Below are 13,095 nucleotides of genomic sequence, written 5' to 3'. Positions count from 1 at the left end.
GGGAGCTTGAGATTTGGGCCTTCCCATGGGTTCTTCCCTCCGGGGGAGAGTGAGTGTGGACCATACCTCCACCTCCGCTAGGGAGGTGGGGAAGAGCTAGGATGGCTGCGGGTGCCCTTGTCCTGTAGTGGCGGTCCAGGGGCCATCATCCGGTGAATCCTGAGAGACTGTATTAGCAGATCCTGCCTTGTTCCTGTTACTACTCCTAATTAAGGGATTGGTAATGAGTATCTGCGGGACATGGTTTATTAGCTGCTGGTATGTTGTTTACAGGTCTTTTTGTGTGTGACTAATATAACCCTTTGGCTGCCTGAGGCTCTGATGAAGTGTCCGGGAAGCGCAATATGTGAAAAGAAATATAAATCGTAATAGTGCAATATTGTTATGATTATGATCAGAATAAGATGTCTTGGCTCAATATTTAATACTCACAAACGTGAGAAGATATAAGGCACATAAAGGTATCTTTCAGGATGTTGTTTTCACTCAGTGGACAGGAGATGCAGAACTCAATGTTCACCCAAATATGTGGACTCCCGGGGACCTTAATAAAAAACACAACTGGACATAGTGCAGACCGTCTGTACAATTTATAATTGGTAAGTAGAAAAGGGAGTTACACTCACATGGTATCAGTTAAAAACAAGCATTTAGATCTCTCTGGATCTCGCTAGCCGAATGGATGATGTCTCCTAGCCCCTCTCTCGTGGCGTGCGTTCCAGCGGTGCGTTCCACTCAACCGGAAGTGATGTCATCCGCTACGTCCACTTCCTGGGGTTTCGGCCGGCTCAGGAGAAAAACGTCACTCTACGCGTTTCACCACATAGGTTTCATAGGTTTCATAAATGCTTGCTTTTAACTGATACCATGTGAGTGTAACTCCCTTTTCTACTTACCAATTATAAATTGTACAGACGGTCTGCACTATGTCCAGTTGTATTTTTTATTAAGGTCCCCGGGAGTCCACATATTTGGGTGAACATTGAGTTCTGCATCTCCTGTCCACTGAGTGAAAACAACATCCTGAAAGATACCTTTATGTGCCTTATATCTTCTCACGTTTGTGAGTATTAAATATTGAGCCAAGACATCTTATTCTGATCATAATCATAACAATATTGCACTATTACGATCTATATTTCTTTTCACATATTGCGCTTCCCGGACACTTCATCATACTTCACATCACGAGGATTGACCGAGCAATCTCTACCGGGTTACAGCTGCATCTTCCTAAACATTTGTATAAGTATCACTGTATATATTTTTTGCATATATATTTTTTGCACCAGTATCACTGTGTATTATCTGATAATTTAGAGCGCCACATTTTGATAAGTTTCCTTTTATATGCCTGAGGCTCTGGTAAGGCCTTGATTATACCAGATGCTGCTGGGCGGCAGCACAATCTGGTGACGTCACCCTGCGCTGCCGCCGAGCAGCATCTTGAACATACAGGGAAGACAGGAGAGAAGAGAAGCAGAGGAGACAGGGAGGTGTGGCCATGAGCGTTTCACCCTCATTGGCTGAACCGCTCACATGACTTGGCCGTCGCCTCCAGAGAACAATTTCCTCTGTCTCTTCACCTGTCGTCCGTGCTGGGGTTCCAGGCAGCGCGCACATCGTGATAGGTATGTTTACTTAAATTTTTGGCTGCGCAGCATCACGCTAAGCGACACCGCCTGCGTTTTTGGTATAATCACGGCCTAAGAGTTTAAAGCACAATAGTGAGAGACAGATACTGTATGATGACAAACTATGCCCTTCTTTGGCTCAGTAGGGCCAATTTCGATCCTTCATTCCACTATTCACAAGCGAAAACAATATTCATACTGTATATTCTTTTAAATAGTACAATATGTTTTTCATAACAGCATGCAATGCAGTGTTTACTCTGTGACCTCTTTATTTACATTTAAGCTCCATGAGCAAAGAACCTTTGTTCTGTCCTCATGCTGAATTCATGGCATCTTAAAAATAAATTGATTTACTCTAATTAAAATGCCAATGACTGTATGAGCATATGAGTCACTGGGAGATTGTTTTAATTTCAGTTCCAGAAACTCTGATAATACTGTACGCAAACTGACAAACCCAAAATGCTACCTTTACTGTATCATTTATCAAAGGCCTGTGGCTAATGTAGATTCAGAGATTATTTAAATTGCTCAGTTTTGTTTTTGGCCAATTAATGTGGTAAATTTGCCCAATTAACTGGACAATTGTTTCACATTTCACAGCACTTGCCATTGATGCAACAATTAAACGCTATAGCTGTATGTTGATCCAGGGAGAAATCTGATTGCCATATTTGAAGTCAAGAAGGAAAATATTTTTCCCCTTATGAGACATCCTTGGATAATGTTTCACTAGGGTTTTTTGTTTGCCTTCCACTGGATGAAAATACTATAAATAAATATCTGTCATCTGTAATCTAAATTTAACATATACAGCTCAACCCCCTTATAACGCTGTGCTTGGAGTCCAAAGAATCACATCGCGTTATAATGCACAATTGTATGCATTGTACAATAAAGTATTAAGATACCAATAATCGTGTTGTAAAGTATTCATAAATACAAAAATTGGGAGCCACGCTTCCATCGCGTTATAAGCGGATTCACGTTGTAACGGATCGCGTTATATGGGTTGAGCTGTAGTAGGTTGATGGACATACAGTATGGTTTTTTTCAACCATCATCTAATATGTAACTATTTCTATCCCACTGGTTTTAGAACTTAAACATTTCTTTTGATGTGTGTATACAGTGTGTATCTATCTATCTATCTATCTATCTATCTATCTATCTATCTATCTATCTATCTATCTATCTATCTATCTATCTATCTAGCTATCTATATATATCTATCTATATATATATAGATATATATCTATATATATATATAGATATATCACAGCTGGTTGCCTGTTTGGGCACAACAGGTTAGACTTGGAGTATAGAACAAGATAGAGATATTATAGTGACCTCCAATATATTTTACTGATCCTTCCCTGTGGGGACTACTAAATAATGTAAGGGGTTAACAGCATTAATGGGTTAATTGGGTGGGATCACTCTGTTATTGCCCCTCCCCATCATGTGACAGAAGGGATATCCACTCCCTTGTATGTCTTGTGACCAGGGATGTCACCAGAGGGAGATAGAAGGGTGGATATCGCTCAATCCAAGGCTCTAGAAACAGGTTCCTTGAAGTTCTGGCAGAGGGCCTCACCATGAGACCTATAATTATGTTTGTGTATAGTTATGTATATTAAGAGTGTCCGGTCCCTGTTTATTATATTCAGTTAAGGAACATGTCCTATATAGTTATATACAGTATATAGTACACAGTAATGGGATACGGATCCCCGAAAGCAGAGTGTATTACCCATGAGGGCCCATTTGACCCTGGGCATTTTTGACGATATGCCGCAGATTGACAATCTAATTAATACAAAGGGAAATGAGCATAATTACTTCCCCCAGAGTAGGAATTAGAGCCACCAGGCAAAGAAGTGTAGAGTAACTTTAAGATGTGTCACCAGTTAACATGTCCAGTGTAAAGTATGTCCTTGTATGGTGAGCCTTGTTAAAACAGATGTTGAATAAACCTCTTTTTATACTATAAAAGTTCTGGTGCCTATCGTTATTGTATCATCATATGCACGCCCAGCCTGAACCAACCCGGCTCCTTAAACAGGTATGAAACACTGACCACTGCCATATATATATAGTCAATTTTATGTAAACTTTTTAGAGCTGGGCAAGGAGGGTTACATTTATATGAAGGACAAGAACAAAACATCAAATACATCGAACTCAAAACATAATAAAACAATCAGAGAAACATACATTCTAAAAGGATAGATGGGTTTTAAAGTCATTCAGCTTCGTATTAACCATGGCTTGTCGAGAAGGTGCAGAGTACGTCCCTTTAAATATTCTAAGGTAGTCCATTCAACTACCTTAGAATGCAATCCAGTTGGACAGAACTTTTGAAAGTGTGAATGGTGGGGAAAAGTTTGATATTATGGGATAAGGAGTTCCACAGTTGTTGTGCAGTACCAAGAAGTCTTGCATGCGGAATTGAGAGGAAATAATAAGCAATTAGGAGAGTCATACAGTAGGTTGTGTGCTGAGACTGCATGTGGGAATTAATTTAGGGATTAGATTGTTAATACAGAGAGGGCATGTGCAGAGAGAGCTTTGTCGTTGAGAAAAAGAAGCTTGAATTTGATTCTGCTGGTTATGGGTAGCCCAGCACAGTGAAGCAGAATAATTACAGTGCATTTCTTTCCAAAAAGGACAAGAGGAGGAAGCTAGCTAATCATGATGTAAGCTGACACCTGAGAGCCAGCAAGGTAGATAAGGATCTTGTTACCAGCAGTAGCTGCCGGTGTCAGAGGAGAGCACATGGATAGATGTGCTGCTAGCCAGAAGGATACAGCACACTACTTACTACAGCCAAAGTAAGATTTCTTTCATTTGTTTGCATGACTGCTTAAAAAGACTCTTACGGTTTGGGTATGGTTTAGCCAGCCAGCCTGCTAGCTAGGACTGCTGTGTTAGTCAGTTTTCTCCCAACGTGGAGCAGGATTTATTTGCTTAAAGGGACAGTGTACCCGCATGTTATGTTGCTGTGGAGAAATAAAGCCACTGAACGTTTTCATTTATCCTGAAACTACACGTGTGGACTGTTCCCTGACCTCGGCTACAGGCCGTCCTGCCACAGGTGGTGTCAGAAGTGGGATGTTGGACGGGCCCTGTATCTGAAGGGCCACACACACACAGACGGGGAAAAAAATGGACACAATTTTTTCTCAGTTCCTTGATCAACAGCTCCAGCTAGCAGAGAAACAAGTTGAGCGACAGGCCCAGCAAGATGAGCGACAGGCCCGGCGAGAGGAAAAGCTACTCCAATTGCTGGCCGAAGGCCCAGCCCCAGGCAGACCAGGGATTCCAAATAACCCACCGGTGATGCTGCATAAAATGAAGCCAAACGAAGACCCAGAGGCATTTCTCCTCACTTTTGAAAGGGTAGCCCCGGCCCACGGCTGGACAGTTGATCGCTGGGTAACGACTCTGGCTCCACTCCTCATAGGGGAAGCTCAGGCAGCCTACCAGGCTCTTCCAGCAGACGAGGCCATGGACTATCAGCAACTAAAGGCTGCTATTCTGGATCGCCTAGGCCTCACTCCAGAGACCTACAGACGGTGGTTCCGGACAGTCAAATATACAAACAGAGACAGACCCCGGGTCGTAGCCCACCGCTTAGTAGACTTATGTACCAGGTGGATACAACCGGAAAAACATGACAAGGCAGAGATCCTTGAACAGTTTGTGCTCGAGCAGTTCATACAGATACTGTCCCCCTCCTCCCGCTCCTGGGTAAAAAGACACGCTGCATTTTCCCTGGATTCAGCGGTCCGCTTGGTGGAAAACTTCCTGGGCGACGACACCCAACAGGATAGCTGGGAACGGCCGGTGCAAACACCAGTTGCTTCCGGTGCTAGAGGCAGGAGAGCAGACAATCGAGGGGTCTACAACCCGCCAGCTCGGGAGATCCAGTAAAACCGATCGGAACACCCTTTCCCATCTCGGAGGGTTCCTGCTACCAACTCCCACAGAGACGCCCATCCTGGGTCCGAGGCCACTGGATCACTCAAGGGAGGCCGCCACCCACAGTATTACCCGAGAACCAGGACTCCTGTCACCCACCCGGTGGAGAGGATAACCCCACCAACCAGAAGGGAGGACCCCATCCAACAGCGGAGAGGTCCAAACACCGAGCCCCGTCGAGAGCTTCCGCTGACGACCGAGGTTGCGGATTCTGGAGATGATGAGATGGACTGTTCATATGGCAGAACCACTGCCACAGCTTGTCTCCGAGGGGACCACAATCCGTGGTTAGTCCCAGCATCTCTGGAGGGGACAAAAGTAAACGCCATGCTGGACTCGGGCTCTGGAAAAACCCTGATCCTAGAGGGCCTAATTCCAAGCAATAGACTATCTTATGACTCTCCTTGGAATATCGAGTGTATCCATGGGGACACAAAGAGATACCCGACGGCGAACGTTCTACTGCGTATCCAGGATCAAGAGGCTAGCCTACTAGTGGGAGTTGCTCCCTGGCTACCTGCTCCTGTTCTACTTGGCCGAGACTGGCCCTACCTCGAAACATTGTTGGCCCCTACTCCTACGGAGCCTACTTCTCTGGTACCGGAGAAGCCCGGAGACTTGTTCCCTTTTTCCCCAGAGATTTTTCCCCGTAGACACCATGTCCCAAAGACACGTAAACAGAGACGTGCGGAAAAAGAGTACTGGTTAAGAAAGGCTGGGACTCTTGGTAACATTAGTCAGCCAAAAGGACTGCAGGTCATGGCCGGGGATGACCAGGGTGGGGAACAGATAGATACGGGAATTTTGCCAGACCTGGATCTTCCTGACTTCCGTCAGAGGCAGAGGGAGGACCCAGCTCTGGCTAGACAATATGAGAAGGTGGTACAGGTCAACAACAAGATAATGGATGAACAGGGTGTAAAAGTGTTTCCACATTTTGAACTGTTGAATGACATTCTATATCGTGTGAATAAGGTTACACAAACAGGGGAGGTCATTCGACAGATGCTAGTCCCTAAAGGGTTGATTAAAACGGTGTTCACCCTAGCCCATACTCTCCCATGGGGTGGTCATTTGGGCAGAGATAAAACCACGGACAGCATCTCGTCTCGGTTTTACTGGCCAGGCATACATGGTGACATCATGAAACTATGTGAGACATGTCCTGAATGCCAGTTAACTAGCCAAAAAGGACAGAAGCCGGCTCCCTTGGTTCCTCTGCCCTTGGTAGCCGTCCCATTCGAGAGAATTGGGGTAGATCTGGTCAGACCTTTAGAACCCTCTGCGAAGGGACATAAATTTATACTCGTTGTGGTAGATTATGCCACCAGATATCCTGAGGCCTTCCCTCTGAGATCAGCCACTGCTAAACAGGTTGCTCACAGGCTGTTAGAACTGTTCTCTAGGGTAGGACTTCCCCAAGTAATGTTAACTGACCAGGGAACAAATTTCATGGCAAAGTTAATGCAGGATGTCCTAAAGTTATTGGAGGTAAAATCCGTCCGGACCTCAGTCTACCATCCTCAGACTGATGGATTGGTAGAGAGGTTTAACCGTACTTTAAAAACCATGCTTAGGAAGTTTGTGGACACTGAAAAGCGAGCTTGGGATGAACTTCTCCCTTTCCTGTTGTTTGCGGTACGAGAAGTTCCCCAATCATCCACAGGCTTCTCCCCGTTTGAGCTCCTATATGGACGCCAACCTCGGGGTATTCTCGACCTAGTGAAGGAATCCTGGGAGGAGGAGCCTTCCCCCTCCAAGAATACCCTTCAGTATGTCATAGACCTTAGAAACCGCCTAGACATGATAGGTCGGTTTGCTAAGGAAAACCTCAAATCTGCCCAAGAACGTCAAGAGAGGCAGTACAACCAAAATGCTCGCTTGAGGGTCTTCCAACCTGGGGACCAAGTGATGCTACTAATACCGACATCAGAGAGTAAACTCCTTGCGAAGTGGCAGGGTCCTTTCCAAGTTCTCCGCCGCACCAGGGAGGTGAACTATGAGATCTCTCAACCATGGTCCAGGAAGGGTAAACAAATCTACCACGTGAACCTCCTGAAACCCTGGAAAACGATGAGATCGCTGTTCATCCACACTCGGGAAGGAGAGACGGATTTGGGTCTGCAGCTTCCAAAGGGTAGTACGTACAATGACCATCAGGTTCCCATGGGAGGGCAGTTAACAACGGAACAAAGGTCAGACCTACTAGAATTATGTGACCAGTTCCCAGATGTTTTTTCGGAGCTGCCAGGGCAGACTAATTTAGTGTCCCATAGGATTGAGACAGAACTTGGCGTAAAAGTACGGTCCCATCCCTATAGATTGCCAGAGGGCCGAAAAGACCTGGAAGAGAGGGAGATAATAGACATGTTGGAATTGGGCGTGATCGAGGAGTCCCACAGCGAATGGTGTAGCCCTATAGTGTTGGTCCCTAAACCAGATGGGAAGGTGAGGTTTTGCGTGGATCTGCGAAAGGTAAATGCTGTATCCAGATTTGATGCATATCCAATGCCTAGGGTGGATGAATTGCTTGACTTGCTTGGGAAAGCAGAGTATATCTCTACCCTAGATCTCACGAAAGGATATTGGCAGATACCTCTAGCGGAAGAATCCAAATGCAAAACTGCCTGCGCCACCCCTCTCGGGTTATACCAATTCGTCACTATGCCATTTGGGTTACATGGGGCTCCAGCCACATTCCAAAGATTAATGGACAAGGTACTACGACCCCATAGGGCATATGCCGCGGCCTACTTGGATGACATTGTCATCTATAGCAGAGACTGGCAGTCTCATATAAAAAGGTTAAGGGCAGTCCTAACGTCCTTAAGAGAAGCAGGGCTCACTGCAAATCCAAAAAAATGTGCCCTGGGTAAATCCACTACAAAGTACTTGGGCTATGCCGTTGGGGGAGGGATAGTAAGGCCACTAGCTAGCAAGGTGGCCGCCATAAAGGAAATCCCCACCCCACAGACAAAGACACAGGTCCGCTCCCTTTTGGGGTTAGCAGGGTATTACCGGCGGTTTATCCCCAATTTTTCAGAAATATCTGCACCCCTAACAGATCTGACAAAAAAGAGTGCCCCGACCCAAGTTAAATGGTCTTGGGAGTGCCAAGACGCCTTTGACATGCTAAAAAAGTGCCTGTCAGAGGGCCCCGCTCTTCGGAGCCCAGATTTTAAAGAGCTCTTCATCATCCAGACGGATGCCTCAGAGGTAGGACTGGGAGCAGTGCTGTCTCAGCAATTTGATGGTGTTGAACACCCCATACTGTTCATCAGCCGGAAGCTGTTCCCAAGGGAAGTGAGGTATTCCGTTATTGAGAAGGAGTGCCTCGCTGTAAAATGGGCAATTGAGGCCTTGAGACATTATGTTGCCGGAGTACACTTCACCCTGGTCACTGACCATGCGCCCTTGAAGTGGTTAAACACCATGAAGGACACAAATCCAAGGTTGACCAGGTGGTATATGGCCCTCCAACCCTTCTCTTTTGATATTCAGCATAGACCTGGAAAAGACCATGGAAATGCTGATTTTTTGTCAAGAGAAGGAGTGGAGGGTCGGGCTTCAGCCGTTTGGGACACTAGCCACACACAAACAGGGGAGGTATGTGACAGGGTGAAGTCAACCCCTATCAGTTATGCCTGGGAAACATATGTCTGAGTGCTTCATCCAGCACTCATAAGGGTTAACTCAGGTGGAAGCTAGCTAATCATGATGTAAGCTGACACCTGAGAGCCAGCAAGGTAGATAAGGATCTTGTTACCAGCAGTAGCTGCCGGTGTCAGAGGAGAGCACATGCATAGATGTGCTGCTAGCCAGAAGGATACAGCACACTACTTACTGCAGCCAAAGTAAGATTTCTTTCATTTGTTTGCATGACTGCTTAAAAAGACTCTTACGGTTTGGGTATGGTTTAGCCAGCTAGCCTGCTAGCTAGGACTGCTGTGTTAGTCAGTTTTCTCCCAACGTGGAGCAGGATTTATTTGCTTAAAGGGACAGTGTACCTGCATGTTATGTTGCTGTGGAGAAATAAAGCCACTGAACGTTTTCATTTATCCTGAAACTACACGTGTGGACTGTTCCCTGACCTCTGCTACAGGCCGTCCTGCCACACCTACCATTAGTGGTTTCCTCCTGGTTATCCATGAACAGGAATAGAGAGGAATACACACACTCAGTGATATGGTGCACGAGAAGGGTACTTATCTGCCGGTTCGCTGGGTCCAGGGAGGCCCATAGATCCCAAGGTATACATATACAGAGAGGGGAAGCAGGCACACGGTCTTATGCATTCAAATTGATTGCGCCAAATATTCCAATGTTTCGGCAGCATATAACTGCCTTTTTCAAGGAGAGGGCTACTGGACATAAACATTAGTACAGATATTTATACCCCTTGAGTACTCACCCCAATGCGCTCGAAAGCGCCATTCTCCGTAACGCTGTCACCCACATAATGATGTCAGTGCGTCAGCGTGGCATGACGTGATGACGTCGGACATTTCAGAGGAGGAGGGCCCCAGGCAGTAGACTCCCCGTGCTTTAGTGTGATAGGCTAGCTGGTCGCCATGGGAACCCTGTGGAAGCGAGGGGGGTGAGAACCCATGCAGTATTCAAAAGTGTAAATAGCTAATTAAATATGGATAACACCCACCAAAAAAATTAGTGAAATATGAAAATAAACACGTAATAAAGTGAAATCAGCTAAACACTCTAGTGAAAGTGTATTAAAAAGAGGACTGATCAAAACTCAAATTATCTCTAATACAAAGGAAATAACCCATGATGCTCAAATAAGAGGATGCTATACTAAGAGATAGTCTATTGTTACTGATACACTATGAATGTCCAACGGAGCAATATGATGTCCAGATAGGGTCACAGGAATCCATGGTGAGGTTCACAATAGTCCGATAAGTGAGACATCTACCTCCTGTTGAGAAAACACTTAAAGTTTTGTTGTTCATTTAAACCTCCTCCGTTGCTGGTATGTAGTGAGTGAATCCAACAGGCTTCACGCCTTAGCAAAGTCTCTCGGTCTGGTGACCCTTGTCTAGGTGCTATGGACTCGATCTCCATAACTCTCAGGGACGATACATTGTGTCTGTGTTCTAGGCAATGTTGGACCAGAATAGTGGGATCTGTACCCTTACGTATCACACTTTTATATTCAATAAACCTCATCTTAAGCATTCTAGTAGTTTGTCCGACATAGATAAGGCCACACGGGCATTTAAGGATTTTTGTCCTTAATTTTAATCTCTTTGCCACTACTGGGGTGACCAAAGACATCCTTGGTGACATGGCTATTGCACACAGAGCAGTTCATGCACCTAAAATTGCCTGGTTTACCACCCTCCAAAAAATGTGGGACGTGATAATAACTGTTATTGGCATGTATCAAGTTATCAGACAGATTTCTCCCTCTTTTGCAGGCGACCAACGGAGGTGTATGACATGCTTCGGATAGCACATCATAATTTTTTAAGTAGGTGCCAATGTTTCAAGATCGTAGATCTAATAAAGCTACTTGCTTGATTGAATGTCGTAGTGAATATTAGTCTTTTGTCATCCTTTACTACCCTGTTTGGATTGACATTGGATTGATATTTCTTTTGAGAATGACATGTTTCCATCAAAACGTCAATGCTGAAGCGACTGCTGGAGCGAGCCCGGACTTGCTATAGTGGTAAATCATGCCCATATTATATGAGCATGATGTACCCACTGTACCAATAAATGGGTGAAGGGTGGGTATAGTGGGTCCGGGGTGGGTGGTTAGGCCTCCTGGGTGGGTAGTGGGGCAGGGTGGGTTAACACCTTAATTATTATAGCGGTTATTAACCACTAAGGTGATTAAGGGGCTAGGGGACATTAGATTGTATTTCTTATGTATTCTTGCTGACATCGGAGGACATGGCCCTGCAGTATGGTGACGAGGACGCCCTTCACATTGTCAGGGGTATGTAGAGCAGTTTTTATTTACTTTTTTTTATGCTGCCTGGCTAATGTTGTATTTAAAAGGTTTTGTAGGAGCTCAAATGCTATGTCCCTTCATATCCATTCACATATGCAGAGGTAACCATGCAGGGAAAAATATAATAATTGAGGATACAGTTCTCAAGTTCAATGTCACATAAATTGACAAATTAATCCCTGGAGATGTAGGTGAGGATTTCATCCATTCTCCTTTCCTTAGAGGATTCCAAGAATTATAAAAGTACTCACTGTTGGTCCCCTGCAGGTCCTCAAGCGTGCAGTCACACACAACACTTCTTTAATGTTGTATTTAATAATGGACAAATAATCTATTATCCATATCTGGATAACAGTTATTTTGCCCATTACTATACTGTATGCGTTTGGGTGGGGAGCTGTATTGATTTAAATGTATGCCATGTTTATTTTTTAAATAGAGGAATGGTACCGCAGACCAGCGGGGACACAGGGGGACTACCTGAGGACCAACAGATGTCCACGGGGACCACCTGAGGACCCACAGACACCTGTGGGGAGGAACCGGGGGCCCCACAGCTGTGCGGGACCCGTGGAGACCACCCAAGGGCCCACAGACACCCATGGGGACAGCCCGGGGATCCACAGACACCTGCAGGGACCGTTGTGGCCCTGATAGGGCCCACAGACACCTGAAAGGACCACTTGGAGGCCAACGAAGCCAGCGGGGACCCCACGAGGGCCACCAGACACCCGTGGGCACCCCCCCTGGGTGCACTGTGTGGCCTGAACCCGACTGAACCACCCAGGGACCCCCACCATCCTGGGGTATTAATCGTGTGTGTAAAAAAATAAATATTGGTTTTATGTGGGAGCACAGGGGGTGGGTTGTGTATTGGTGTTTATTAGATATTGCAATAGTTTTTTGGGGGCCTAGGAGGAGGGTGGTGGGGCTGTTGTGTGTGTTTGTGTTTATTGTGGGTAGCAGGGGTAGGTGAAGGGGGTAGTAGCCACAAGGATGGTTGTTTAGGCATACCAGGTGGGTAGCGGTGGGGGTTAACACCTTCATTACCTTAGTGGTTAGCCGCTGAGGTAATGAAGTTGCCTGAAAATGCATTTTTCATACATCTGATTCATGCCAGGGGTCTCCGGTGCTGATATTAATGAATATCAGCTCCGGAGTCTCCCAGCATCAATCCGATGCAAGAAAACGGCATTTTATTTTCCAAGTGCCGTCTCACCGCTTCTCCCCACCTTCTTACCAATTTTTTGAGGTGAGGCTATTTGGAGAGGGAATCTCAATTCTAGATTGGCGAATAGCCCCGAGAAGCTATTTGGGGCTATTAGAATAGCATTAATTTGAAAACATGGTGAAAAATGGCTTTTCGCCTCGCGCTTGGTGAAAATTTTTACTCACTAAAACAATTGGTGAAAATCTCTCTTATCGCCGACTTATTGGAGTTTAATGAATACCAGTAAGCTTTTTTGGCGAAAACGTGGTGAGTAGTGACTTATC

At 45.5% G+C, this 13,095-nt stretch overlaps 1 long non-coding RNA gene across 1 annotated transcript in view; it reads left to right on the top strand.

Moving 5' to 3' along the window:
- LOC142470239 (uncharacterized) overlaps window positions 1-12,505 on the top strand; it is a 43,816-nt gene extending 31,311 nt beyond the window's left edge. Inside the window, exons 3-4 of the long non-coding RNA XR_012789251.1 lie at window positions 11,060-11,112; window positions 12,041-12,505. This is a non-coding gene — a long non-coding RNA (uncharacterized LOC142470239). The remainder of the gene's footprint in view (window positions 1-11,059; window positions 11,113-12,040) is intronic.
- Window positions 12,506-13,095: the final 590 nt, after the last annotated feature.

Source organism: Ascaphus truei, chromosome 1, assembly GCF_040206685.1.
Source record: "Ascaphus truei isolate aAscTru1 chromosome 1, aAscTru1.hap1, whole genome shotgun sequence".
In the NCBI taxonomy this organism is placed as follows: Eukaryota; Metazoa; Chordata; class Amphibia; order Anura; family Ascaphidae; genus Ascaphus; species Ascaphus truei.
Note: the sequence above shows the minus strand (reverse complement) of the source record. Positions and strands in the feature narration are given on the sequence as shown.